Source organism: Erithacus rubecula, assembly GCF_903797595.1.
Source record: "Erithacus rubecula genome assembly, contig: SUPER_Z_unloc_5, whole genome shotgun sequence".
Lineage (NCBI taxonomy): Eukaryota > Metazoa > Chordata > Aves > Passeriformes > Muscicapidae > Erithacus > Erithacus rubecula.
In genome coordinates this window covers 635,362-649,672 of record NW_027635819.1, presented here as the reverse complement: position 1 = coordinate 649,672, position 14,311 = coordinate 635,362, and the positions used below count along the sequence as shown (strand labels likewise).

General features: G+C 43.7%; 1 protein-coding gene across 2 annotated transcripts in view; it reads right to left on the bottom strand.

Annotated features, from left to right (window-relative positions):
* Nucleotides 1–13,412, bottom strand: part of SNCAIP (synuclein alpha interacting protein) — an 89,974-nt gene extending 76,562 nt beyond the window's left edge. Inside the window, exon 1 of one of the 2 annotated variants that reach the window (XM_079331585.1) lies at nucleotides 13,121–13,412. The gene's annotated coding sequence lies outside the window, so the exon portion shown is untranslated. The remainder of the gene's footprint in view (nucleotides 1–13,120) is intronic. The other variant, XM_079331584.1, reaches the window with a different exon arrangement.
* Between the last annotated feature and the right edge of the window lie 899 nt (nucleotides 13,413–14,311).

Sequence of the window (14,311 nt, the reverse complement as noted above, 5' to 3'; positions counted from 1 at the left end):
ATTTCACCACTATATCCTAAATGGTGGCTGAAAGTGTAAAGCCCATGTATCACCTAGAACCACCTCAAAACAGCACAAAATTTTACTGAAGTAAAAAAATAGCACAGAAGAAAACGTGTGTGTGCACTGCCATCATATTTACTTGAGCAAGACTTTGGAAATGTGAATTTTAGGAGAAATAAGCAGAACATTCAAGAAATTAATGGCCTGATATGGTTCCCAATAAACTTGAGAAGGAACAGAAAAATATGCATGATATTTTGATTTACCAACTTTTTACTCCAGGTACAATTTCAAAAGTACTATGCTGTCAAAGCACTCACAACTTCCAGTCTTCTGGCAAAGGTAATGAGTAATGAACATCTGCAGGGCTGTTGTGAGTTCATGAACTACAGAAATAAAAAATAGGCCTTCTTTTGGTAGCCTCATTCTTATGTAAAAATCCAAAAATAATACACCCTAGTAACCACATCCACAAGGAACCAGATACTTGGCCCCAAAGTAAGACAGAGCAACACAGGCCTTATGGCAACTACCAATGCTAATGTAGGCTCCAGCACTTAGGTTAGGATGAAATCAAGCATAGCAGAGCTCAGCCTTTCCAAATCATGCATTGCTTTGGGGGGAGGTGGAGGATTCTGTGTCAACGTCTCTAATAAAGCAGATGTGACTCATTACACTCTTGTTTCAAATCATAAACTGAAGTTTCTCTTCTTTCTCTGAATTAGTGGGGGCAGTAGCACTGGGGTAGCAATCTTTCAAAAGTTTTTGCTCAGTACAATTTAAATTGAATTATATTATTTGATGCTGCAGTTTTGTTACACAAATCCTGACTGTAATTACTCTCCTTAATACCTTGCATCCTTATTCACCTTATCTTCTGTAGGTACTGATTATAGAAAAATATGGAAACAATTTGATCAGTATATCATCCCTATAAATCTTCCTAAGCTGCACTTTCTTTTCACTGAAGAACACATTTCATTTATAAGTGTTGCTTTAATAAAACCAAGTAATCTAAAGTATCTTTGCTTAACACACTTTTAACATTGAAAGCATCTGTTAGGTCATGTTAGGATCTGAGGTCTTTTTTAATTATTATTTTTACACAGATAAGTAAAAGGAATTTTTCAAACACTTCCTTGCATCTTTCCTTTTCGCATTTAAATTATTCAACCAAAATTCAATAACAGTCCAGTAGAATTTCAGCACCTTGTAGTCCCACAATGGCCTGCACAATTACTTCTAGAAATATCCTGGAAAAGAATCAATGCCAAACATGCTCTTAAGTTTGCAACATTCAAATGCTGTATTTGAAGACAGAAATTTAGAACTTGCCTTATTTACATTTTCCTGCCAAAGTCCTACATTCAGTCCCATGATGATTTTTTGCTTCCTGTGAGCTTTAACTATAAATTCAAGGCAAAACACCAATGTAAGTAGATTCTCTGCTTCAAGGGTCACAATATGCCAAGTGTATCCAACATCTGTGTGAAGTCTAGGCACTGTCCTGCTCTCTTGTGCGAGGCCTGCAACAAGGTTCAAACCACTTTCCTATTATGTCTTCCAACTATGCCCTTTTTTATTCTCTCCTTTTAAACTTTTGGGATGTCAATTCCACTGTCCCATCCTTTGTGCCCTGAAACTAATTAGAATATCCAAGAGCTACTCTCTAGCAATTTCTTATACTCCAGATTTCAAAGTCAAATTTCCCATTGACACAAGGTGAATTCCACTAACAGTCAGGATCAGGGGGAAGTAGTGGGTAACTAGAACTACTTCAATTTGGGATGTGAGCCAGCCTCACAAAGGGCACATCACACAGAGCATGTATCTGTGCACACAGGTGCCCACGGACCAAAAGAACCAAACCTCAAACTCAAAAAACCAAACCTTGAACTCAAAAAACCAAGCTTTGAATTTAAAAATCTCACTCCAGAACTCACACTCCTTGTCACTCAGATAAAGTCACTTTTCTTTGAGACTACTTGATGAATAAAATAAATTTGACAAATACTATATACATCTATTACAGGTATTTACTTTTAAAGCAGAAAAATTGAAAATACTAAAAAAATAATCATTTCTACTGCAAACATTAGCTTTTCTCTGACTTACCAATGACACTTGACCACTAACATCTATGCAAACATTTTCATTTTTGATAAAATTAAAATTAAGACAGTAGAGAAATTCCACTATTTTTTAGACCTTATTCTGTAGACGCAGACTACAATGTTTGCAAAAATTCTTAAAAGTTAAACAGTGTAAACTACTGTAAAATTAACCACTGTCAAAAAAGAACTTTTTATTTCAGTTGCAGTTTGATGGAAACTGGAATATTCAGTGAAAAACAGCTGAATTATTCCTGAGAGACATGCTGTCTTCTGAAACTGTCATTATTTTCTCATTTGAGAAACAGACTGCAACCACACCTCTGCTGCTATCCTATATAGAGCACTGCTATCCAACATTATTTGTTCAAAATGTTATGGGCAGCAGATACAATCAGCATTAGTGCTGTAATTAATTAAGTGTGGGATGATGCAGCAGAAATACCAATTACAGAAGTAGTACTATTATTTTAAGCTGAAATTTGGTAGAATATTCCAAGATTCCTGAAATCCTTAAAAAAAAAAAAAAAATTGAAACTATGTTAAAGAAATGAACCTCACTACTTCACAAACCATGATATTAGAAAATTTACATGAGTACATTTCTTTGAATGTACTGATTTTGGTGCAGGGACTAACTAAAGGATGCCACTTCAATGCTTTGTAAAAGGTGATCTGTTTTACAGATAGCACACCCAAACTACTCATTAATATCAAGTGTGCATTTTAATTTCTTGCATTTCTCCATGCAGCATTTAACTAGCCTAAATTTATCTAAAATTTTAGACTGCCAAAGCCCTATAGCAAATGGAAGACATGCTTGCAGCTTTTCTCATGGATTCTCATCAGTAATGTCCAAGTGTTTCACAAACATTCCTCAATTTGTTCATAGCCTTACAGGATTACAGGATGAGAAAGCATTATTATCCCCATCCAGAAGCTGGAAGCAAAGGGGCTTACAGGAAGCCAAAGAAAACCACAGCAGAAGGGCCAGAATGAGAAGCATGGGAGCACACAGGTGTTTCTGTGTATCTGTCTGCATCTCCAGACTGCACTGATCACTGCCAGAAGTGGGAGTTCTGCAGTTCTGCAGTTCACTTGCCACATAAACCCAACACCAAAAGGCTCCATGAAGACCACCTCAATAAGAAAGCACACATATTTCATGGCTACAGCCATGCCGTGTTTTGGGCTGCATTAGCAGCGTGCAAGGCTACCATCACAGTGCCAGAGAGACAGGCTATTCCCTGTAGCCTCGTGTGTATGAATTAGAACTGTGTTTTTTCTTTTCAGCGTTTCACAGAATCGCAAAACACTGGAAGCTGGAAAGGAATTCTGGAGATCTAGTCCAACCCCTTGCCCATGCCTCAGTCAGAGCCTGTTGCCCTAGACTGTTGCATCCAGGTGGCCTTTGAGTACCTCCAAGGATGGAGAGATGCTCTACCACCTGTGAATCTGAGAAAGCTGTGCCAGTTCTTGGCCACAATGACAAACCTCAGCAAGGCTGCTGATGACATGAAGCTGATAGGGCAGTTGCACTCCTGAAGGGTGGGAAGCCATCCAAAGGGACCTGGACAGGCTCAAGATGAGATTCAGCAAGGCCAAGTGCAAGGTGCTCCCCTGTGCTGGGACAGCCCCTGCCATCAGCCCAGGCTGGGGGATGAAGGCATTGAGAGCAGCCCTGCTGAAGGACTGGGGGTGCTGGTGGGTGAGAGGCTGGACATGACCCAGCCATGAGCACTCACAGAACAGAAAGCCAAACGTGTCCTGGGCTGCATCCAGAGCAGCGTGGGCAGGGGAGGGAGGGGATTCTGCCCCTCTGCTCTGCTCTGCTCTGGTGAAACCCACCTGGAACCTGCATCCAGCTCTGGGGTCCCAGCACAGGAAAGACAAGGACCTGTTGTATCAAGCCCAGAAGGGGGCCACAAAGATATTAAAAGGGACAGAGTATGTCTCCTAAGAGAACTGGGATGGTTCAGCCTGGAGAGGGCTCTGAGGAGACCTCATTGCAGCCTTTGGTACTGGAAGAAGGCCTACAACAAAGTTGGAGAGGCATTTTATACTATAACTTGTGGTGATAAAACTGGGGCAATAGTTTCTAACTAAAAAACAGCCAGTTTAGTTTGGGTATTAGGAACAAATCCTAATTTGTGGGACTGGTAAGGCACTGGAACAGGTTGCCCAGAGAAGTGGTGGATGTCCCACTCTCTGTCCTGCACTCTCACATTCTGAAGGCGCTGGAGCTGTTCAACATAAAGAATTAATCCTTTCCATAATAAAAATATCAGGCACTATTTGACTGCCACATTACAAAAGATGTTGCTACTGTCAATTTGCAATTCTCTACTGTATTTTCTTCTCATTTTACAAGTGAAAAGAATTAGATAATTTATTCAAGACCACATGTGGCTGAAACCAGGCTCAGCTTGCACTCTTGTGTAGTATCCAGTGAACTAAGGCTGTTTTTTTTCCTCAGAAAGGTGTCAAGGACAGGACTTAGAAACAGTTCTGTTTGATGAAAGATGAGAGAATGTTTTATTTATTTCAGTTTAACCATTTATCTAGAAACAAAATATTTTCTTGGCAGACAAATATGATGTAGCATTCCACCAGGCTGAAAAGCTCAGCTTCACCTTAATCCTCTGCAGCATATCTCATGTCACAGTAACATATGCTTTGTTAGAGTCTATTTTGTATTCCTCTTTGTCTGACAATACTGCTTTTATGTGAAACATTTCTGCAGCATGAAAAAAAAATTGGACTAATTAATCCTTTTATGTTCTAACTTCTAAGCTGTGTTTTCTCCCTTGTCTTTTTTAAATAGCATGGAAATTGCACAGTAGAAGAATTAGATACTTGACAGATGTTTTCAGACTATATCCTTAGATACAGATTGGTTTTTCTGCAGGATTTTGGGGAATTTTTTTTGTTGGTTGTTTTTTAATGAGGAAATAAAATAAATTTCTGTGTTAAAAAAATTAATGAAATCTGATGTGCGAGTATACCTGTTGTCAAACTTCACTCATACAACATAGCACCTTAATAAGAAGGTTCACTGACTTAATTTTCAAGAATATGGAGTAACTTAAAAACTAATCTGACAAAGCAAAAATAACTATTGTCACATAAAGTTAAAAAAAAATCCTCAACCAACAAAAAATTCCCCATAAACCAAAAGAAGAAACTCTTAGCAGTGCAAGGATCTTCCTTGAAATGTTGAAAAAAACATACACATTCTCTTAAAAATAATTTCAATTCCTTTTAACAGAGTTGGATTGCATTTTATATATTATAGTGACTTTATTGCTATTGCTGGTATTTCTTATCATACATAAAATCTCACTTCACCCATAACTGTACTCTAGATTCAATGTTTTGATGCAGATGTTTTGATGTTTTTAAATGCTCACTTTCTAACACTGCTCCTTTAACTTGGTCTTTCATCTAAATTTTAACACTTGTAAAAATGTATGGCCTGGATGTGATGGTTCCTTAACTTAACAATCAAATTTGGAACAGCGACTATAAAAATTGATTTTTGGTGTGGAAACTTGCCAGAAGTCTCTCTGACAGTCTACTGCCTTTTCTATAATTCCTTACAGAGCGGAGTTAAGTAGTGAAACAGTCAGTTAAACTCCATGGAAAAGCAGATTATCACAGTACAAAGAATAAAGGATACACACCCAAATGCAGAATATCCACCAACAATGCTGAAGAAGGCAAATTCGTGAATTTATGTCAGCATGTGTAGGCGTATCCACAACAGTGCAAATCTAGAGAGGACATTTAAAAATAGCAGTAGAGACACATGAAAGCAGACTTCAGCATGGCTTAATAATCTGTCCAGAAGGCTTGGAAAGCCCTCTCTTAAGTCTAGGCTGGCATGTCTTCACATCACATACAGATCAAAGCAATTACAGAGCTGTCTGCATGTCCTGCAATCACAATACTCGATTGCAGTGTAGACACATCCATAAATAGTGCTACTGTAGATATGTTCATCTAAAAAATGCATTTGCAAAAAGCAAAGCCTGGAAGCATACTGTAAAGCATATGGGTCCTGATGAGAAACATATGCTGGAGAGAGTGTCCATTTTGCTAAATTCCATTAGCTGGAATTGTGCTAATTCTTCCTTCTACACAACCTGCTCCTTGTGTACTCCTAGAGACTTTCCTTTATGTTCCTGTACCATGTGTTGGTTGGCCTTTCCTATAGGGATTTCACAGTCATGCCAGATTAACCTGAACCTTTCAAGGACAGCAATTCACCCAGCTTTACTGTCTGATGGTGAAGAGACACCATACACTCTACAGGCAGCTGTGGGCAGCTTCATGCCACGTAAACAGCACTCACTCCTCCCCATTCCAATGCTGTACCAACACTGGGCTCTAACTCCTAACCCAAGGAGGCATACTAGTTACCTACTGACTCCAGGCCAGTCATTTCAGGAGAACATCAAGACATCAACGCCTTTATCTATTAGTGCTGCTAACAGGGTCAGAATTTACTGTGATGCAGAAACCCAGAGTTGACAGAATCCTTTGAATTCAGGACCTCCTCTCCTCCAACTGCATGGCAGCAATACTACAACTACTCTGCTGGCTCTAGCCTCTAGTGACTGCAAACCACAACAGACACTACATCCTCTTAAGGATGGATTTGTCCAGCAAGTGACCAAAGGGATCCACGCATGCTCTTAAACTGACTGCATAGTGAATGATTCACTCTGAGGACATTTTGTGTGCATTTTGGTAAATCACAACCAGATGACAAGTTAAGAAGGAATGCAGCTATTCAGCATACCTTGCTGCCTTACCAGGAGTATACAGACACACAAGTGCTAATGTTGACTCAGACAATTAAAGATTTGGTAGGAAGTGGATCAGAGCGGCAGGGATTACATACAGGCTAATTTACCATAGGAAGAAGTAAGCCAATGAAATACATAAAATTTTGGGTGCAGGGATCAACATTCTGCTGCATTCAGTGCTGCTGCCAGTCTCTTTGTGGAAACCCTGCACACATGCACAACTGTGAACCAATCAGTTGTCTGTAGCTGAGCACCTCAGCACTCAAACACTGCAAAACCTACAGTCACCACACAGAGCCACTCCAGCAAATTCCACTAAACTGGGAGGAGCCACTGACTCCATTGAAGAGATGCCCTGCAGACACCTTGACAAATTATAAGGCTGGGCAATTACCAACCATATGAAGCTTAACAAGGGCAAGAGCCATATTCTGCACCCGGAACAGGAGATTCCTGGCTGTAAGGACAGACTCAGAGCTGGAGAAGGAATGAAAGGTCCCAAGGAACAGGATGTGATGGTTCTGATTATTAGCAAGCTGATTGTGGGCCAAGAGTATCCCCTGGAAGTCAAAAGGCCCAACCATATCCTGAAGTGCATCCAGCACACAGAAGAATTCCTCCACCTTATAAACGTCAATTTGGTACCTACACGAGCACTACTCTCAGTTCCTGTCAACAAAAGAACAATATTCCACATCCTGGGAGCATCAGGCACAGCATCAGAGCCGGGCAAGGGAGGGGATTGTCCTGCTCTGCTCTGAGCTGGGGCAGCCTCACCTCCAGTGCTGGGGCAGCTCTGGGGCCACAACACACCAAAGACATTGAGCTGTGAGAGTGTCCAAAGGAGCCATGAGGGGGTGAAGGGTTTGCAGGGGAAGCTGTGAGGAGCGGCTGAGGGCACTTGGTCTGTTCAGCCTGGAGGAGACTGAGGGGAGACCTCAGTGCAGCCACAGCTTCTTGTGAGGGGACAGGAGGGGCAGGCACTGATCCCTGCTCTGGGGACAGGGACAGGGACAGGACAGAGGGAATGGCCTGAAGGTGTGTCAGGGGAAGTATAGATTGGATATGCAAATGGTTTTTCACACAGGGGGTGAAGGTTCCCGCCCCAGAGAAGTGGTCACAGCACCAAGCCTGTCAAGAGTTTCAATGTTAAAGAGAAGCAAATAATTAATGATGGAAGTACAACTCATTTTCCTGGTGATTCCATTCTGTAACTCAAGATAAGTTTTTTGGCCATGTCCTAGCAACAAGCACAAATACTGTGCTTTATTCAGAGCTCAGCATATGAGTTTGCAAAATGGTAATATCCTAGACATTAACATAATTCAGACACATACCCTAAGACTCTTTCCATGTAACAAGAGAAGAAATTAGTACACTTACACTTAGCACAATAGGTCAGAGAATATGACATGGCTTATTTACCTTATTAGCACTCTTCTGCTTCTATGTGCAGTATATTTCCCAGATATATTTTGCTTCATTTTGTTTGGCACCTTTTTTTTGTTTTCTTTTAAAAATATCTTGGAGAAGCGTTTACAAATAATCATTAAAGTATCTCAACAGGCTGACAACTTCAATATCTAAAATCTTGAGCCCATTCAAAAGCAGCTTGTGGGATCTTCATAAATTTACTACTGTGACTCAACAGGAACTGAGAGCATATCATACAAAAGGAAGAATATTTCCACCCAAATTTTAGTAAAAAAAGAACATGAGGCATGTACATACACATAAAAGTTAAAGGCAATTTCTAATTCTAAAAAAATTTTTAAAAAGGCCAGTCAGTATGGCGCAATCCTGCAAAAGAACTACATGGATGAACAACCCACAGAGAACTGTAGCTCCAAATCTCAATCACATGTATGCCCCTGTCATGCACAGATTCACAGAATGGCTGGGGTTGGAAGGACTCTGGAGATCACTGAATTCAATCACCCTGATAAAGCAGGCTCACCCAGAGCAGGCTACACAGGATCATGTCCACAAAAGAGACAACTTCTCTGGGCAGCCTGTTCCAAGAAAGAAGTGCAGCACAGCCTGATTTTTAGTCATAGATGTAAACAAGTTGTTTAAAATGGGGAGGGTTGAAGGGAAGTGCTAAGTTCCTGATTAGGATTTCATTTTAAATGGAAAGCTCCAGATTGATTCTGCAACAATAAAACACAAGGGGGGAGAAGGGGGAGGATTTATATATAAGAAGAGGTCATGTAGTACAGTGTATTGAGTTTGAAAGATAAGTAACACAATGCTTTTTTATCTGGTATAAACAAAAATAATGCCAGCAGTTTGACTGCAAACAAGAACTGAGGAGGAAATTGAAGCGAAAAGGAAATGCTTTTGTGAGCAAAACTCACAAACCTAATATTATGTTCTAACAAGAAAAAATACACTTTCAAGTGCTGCTTTGTAATTCCCTATGCAGTGAAAATCAACCATATTCATATTCAAAACACGCTTTTGTAAACACTCCTTAACATACAAGGAAACACACCTAATGAACGATTGCCCCAGTCACCAAACTGTGATGGCTGAATTGTACTTTCCTTTGATAACTCTAAGACCTTCAGACCTCTAAAATCACTCGGAACTTTACTGTAGAAGATGAAATCATAGTTCCACTTTTGACAGGCAAATAGCAGACAATATTTCTAACACTAAAATTTATTAATTATTTTCCCTCCTCAGTTTAAAACTCTCTCAGGGACTTAAATCAATAAAGTATCTGATGCATATGTTCTATCTTCTTGTTTCCAATGGTTCCACTGTGCATATAAATCTATTGCAGAACCACATTTGCATTTAAAGAGAAATTCCCTTATGTTTACCATGCACCTGCTCCATGTAAGTCTATCTTCTCTACCTCCTTCAAGAAACAACAGATCTGCCAGAAAAAGAGGGAGTGCAGACACAATGCTACTCCAAGTCCTCTTGCCAATTATCTAAGCACAATTTCCTTTAGTTTAGTTTAGTTATGGTCCTATTTGGACAAGAGTTGAAAACAATTACTATTTGCCCTTCCAAAATCCGATGTTTCTCAACTTTTTCTAACACATTTTTCATTTTGACAATGAACATATACATTTCAACTGTAAAAAAACCCACTGTATTTGCTAAGCAACACACAGTAAGGCACTGGCAAATAGATTACTTACAGACTTGTACATGAAAAATATAAACCTTTCCTTATTTCACTTGGCATTAATTTTTATTATCATGGCTGAGTAAGGAAGGATCACAATATTCTCCTCTTGTCATCTACCTGAAAAGAGATGCAGGTTGATTCCAGTAAAATTGAAATTTAAAAAAAAAAAAACTGTTCCCTGCCTCCTTGGTTATAATTCACAGGCTGCCTCTGGAGCTTCATGCACACCATCAGAGATAGATAAGGATGCAGATAAAGCTCTGCTACACACCTCATCTAGTCAGCTGAAATGTTTAAACATCAGATGAGAGAGACAACTTGCTGCATCCCATGAAGGCAGCTGAAGTGCTTGTCTTTGTGCCCATGATGTGCAGCATCACTGTGTCAAGTGCCACCATCCCTGCACTGCTGCCAAGAGACTCCTGTGCTGCTGTCTCAGACAGATGAGTGAGGCTGCCTGCTCCCCCTTTCCTGCTGGCATCTCCTTGCACATGCAGGCAGCTCCACTTGCATGTCTCCATTTCAGAGGACAGAAGCTATAGCAGCTGCAGCAGGGCCATCATGCTTTCCCCTTCCTGCTTCTAATCAGGCCAGTGTCCAAGGACAGAAGTGCAGTGGAAGTAGGTCTGAGACATCCTGGAAGAGGACTGTGAGAAAGAGAGCTGTGCCAATGCAGGTGGTATTCCACCTCAGGTGCATGTGGGATGAAGACTTCTTGCACCTATTGAGTCCACATGGGAACAGATTTCAGCTGCCAGAAAAACTGAACAAGCGGGACACTTCCTAGTTTTTCAAGCTCCGCTGATGTCCAGTCAAGAAACAGTTACAAAATATTTGCAATTATGTAATTAATGTAATATTTGGGATCACGGCTCTTCTGAAATTATGAAAAAAATTATTTCTCTCTTATTCACAGTAATCTGTGAAGGGATGGAATCTTCAACAGTCCCTTCAGTCACCTTGTCCAAGCATTCTAATTTCACATGCAGCTCTTTCTAAACTCAGAAGGTGGCCCCAAAGAACTCATGACATACTTACTTTCCATGTTGCTGTCATTAGAGAAAAAAAAATATTAAGACGAGCAGCTTCTACCTAATGTAAGACACTATCTTCTACTGAACTTCCTTACCTGAAAGACTGCCTATCTCCTTACACCAAAATGACACTTTGACACCTAAAAGCATTTTGAGTAGCCTGCACTGGACTTCTAGCTCGAAAAAGAAGGGGTTTTTTTAGAGGCTCCTTGAATTTAGAGATAACTTTACACTGGGCCAATGCTCTGATGTAGTCCTATTGCACTCACTTTTTCAACAAGCTACAAGGCACACACATGCATTCTGAAGCACACTGAATCAATGACACAAACCAGAAATCACAAACACCTCAAAAATAACTGAAATGCCAGTTTAAGGCAAGGGTGAGTGACTGCATTAGGCAGAATGGTCAGGCTGCATAAGTCGGTCTTTGACACATAAATAATGCAGAAATTAAGCATACCACACCTTACAAAGGGAGTCTTTTCACAGGTGGGCTAACTGTGCTAACTTGAAGGCATACTTGAAGGAAACTTTACAATTTTTGTGTACTGTAACTACAGTGATGAGGCAAGTGTCTCTTTGACAACTGAACAGGTAAAACTCCAATTGTCTTATTCAGATGGAAAGTGCTTCTCACTGTTTTCTTGAGCGACCCTCCAACCCTACTCTTGAAACCAGTTTTTCAGCTTACCTGCTTCAAAATACAGTTCCAGCACTGCATGAGGCATATTTGCAGACTTAGCAGTATGAAGACAGAAGCGTCTTACCAAGTTCACTAACCATGAGCTCACACATGAGCTAGCTGTGGAGGATTTTAGGGTGAAGAAACTCATGTTTATGGGTGGTAGTAAGGCAACAGGTCATGTTTTTTATGGGTTGCTGGAAGTACATAACTCCTAAATTCAGCAAGGGCAGGACACCATTAAAAGTGTTCTACAGCATGCTGCACAAGGCTAAATGTGTGCACATCATTCAACATAATTTCTGGCTCTAGGATCACTGCTACTTGCACAAAATATAAAATTATCTTGATTTCCCAATGCTTTGATTGTATGAATGTATGACTCTTTAGCCATTTAAATAACAGAAGAGAGTCTAGTCAAGTGATTTGCTTCAGAATAATTTTTTTAAAACTTTTTTTTCAGTTACCTTTTGCTGTTGGAATGCTGAAGTATAAAATGAGGCTCAGATGCTAAGATTTTCTATGGAAAGCACTAGCAGCATTTTGGTGGGTTTTGGGGTGAGGGGACTTTCTGAGGAACAGTTGTGACCGATTAATATCTCTGTAAGAGATGTGGCTTTAAGCCAGCCATTGAAAGCGCTCCGAGGTGATAACACTGACAATGAAGACCGAGCCTGTTTAGGTGCTGGCTTGTATTCGGTACCATCGCAACCTCATCCTCGAGCTCTTCTGTATATAAATTACATGTGCTCACATAAAACACCCATTGATGCGGGAATGAAAAAGGCTTGATCCCTGCTGCTGCAAAAACACAATTTTGGATTGACCCCATGCCTTGGAGCATGCCTCTCCCAGACAGCTTGGCGTTTGCTTCCCCACAGTTACAAGCATGCAACTCCTACTTGATTTGCTTCCAGCTGCCGGCTCGCCCGGGACAGGAGGCTGCTGAGGCGGGTGCCCGCGGGCTCCGAGCGGAGCGGCGGCGGCTCCGCAGCGGCCGCGAGTGCCAGCGGCTCGCCCCGCGCTGCGAGGGGCCCGCCGCGGCACCGGGCACGGCTGACATCACGGTACGCTCACCGCAGCGACACCCGCCGCGCTCAGCCCTGATTTCATGCGGAAAGCACTTCCCCGGGGCGGGCTGGCGGGGCCGGGGCTCGCCCCCCACCGCCGCTCCCGCTCCCGCCGCAGCCAGCCCCGCTCAGGGGGGACGCGGCTCCAGCGCCACCCGCACCCGCGGGGCATCCGGGCTCGGCGCCGCGCCCCTCTCCCGCCGCCCCGGGGGCAGCGCTGCCGGCGGCAACAAAGCCCCCGCTCCGCTCCGCTCTCCTCACCTCACCCCTGCGCTCCGCTCGGCCGCGGCCGCTCCACGGCAGCCGCGAGGGATGGAGACGGGGGAAGGACCCAGGTGCCGCCTCTCGGCTGCCGCCCCCCGCCACTCCCCGCGGGTGCAGGCGGCGCTCCGCCCTCCGCCCCTGCCCTGCCACCGGGCAGCGGCCGGCAGGAGCGGGAGGAGGCGAGGGAAGGAGGGAAGGAGGGAAGGAGGGAAGGAGGGAAGGAGGGGAGGGGGCGGCCCCGCCCGGCCCTGCTGCGTCACAATGCGGGGGGCGCTGCCACGTGACCGGCGGCGCGGGGCGGGGGCTGCGCGCGACCCCGCGCAGGGGTGGCCGCGGCGGGGCCGGGAGCGGGACACGGGGATGAGGACACAGGGACAGGGGCCGGGACACAGGGATGAGGACACAGGGACAGGGGCCGGGACACAGGGATGAGGACACAGGGACAGGGGCCGGGACACAGGGACGAGGACACAGGAGCCGGGACACAGGGACAAGGACACAGGGGCCGGGACACAGGGACAAGGACACAGGGACAGGGGCCGGGACACAGGGATGAGGACACAGGGACAGGGGCCGGGACACAGGGACAAGGACACAGGGGCCGGGACACAGGGATCGCGACAGGGCCGGGTCCTGCGCGCGGGAGCGGTTGCCCGCGGATCCGTCGGGAAGCGCTGCTCCTGCGCTCGGGATAATGGAAACGCGGCGCTCGAACCTGGAAACGCCGCGTTGAGTCCGCGCGCTCACATCTGTTTGAAATAAAACTCGGTGGGTTTGGGGGTAGATTTTTTTGTTGTTTTCACTTAGGTCTGCTGTAAAAGCTGGAAGCCTCGCTGCGGGACTGTGGTCCGTGGGTCCGGGCGGGCGGTGGGATCCTGGCACGGCTTCCCGAGAGCGCTCCAGCCTGCGGCGGGCAGCCCGCGTTCGCCCGCGGCGCTGCCGAAGGTGTTTGCACCCAGCCTGCCACCAGCGTCTGGTCGTAGCAGGAGGAGAGCACAAAAGCCAGCCTTTGGCTGGGTGTTCCTCTTTGTGATTTGGCCTGTTTTGTCTCCCCCATGGGCACGTTTTCCCTCTTGTCTCTTAAAGTGCATCCCTTTATATACCTTTCCACCTTCCACTGCTTCTGTGTGCTTTTACCTTTGCAACACAGAACGTCTTAAATTTCATTTACTCTCATGAGTGAGAACT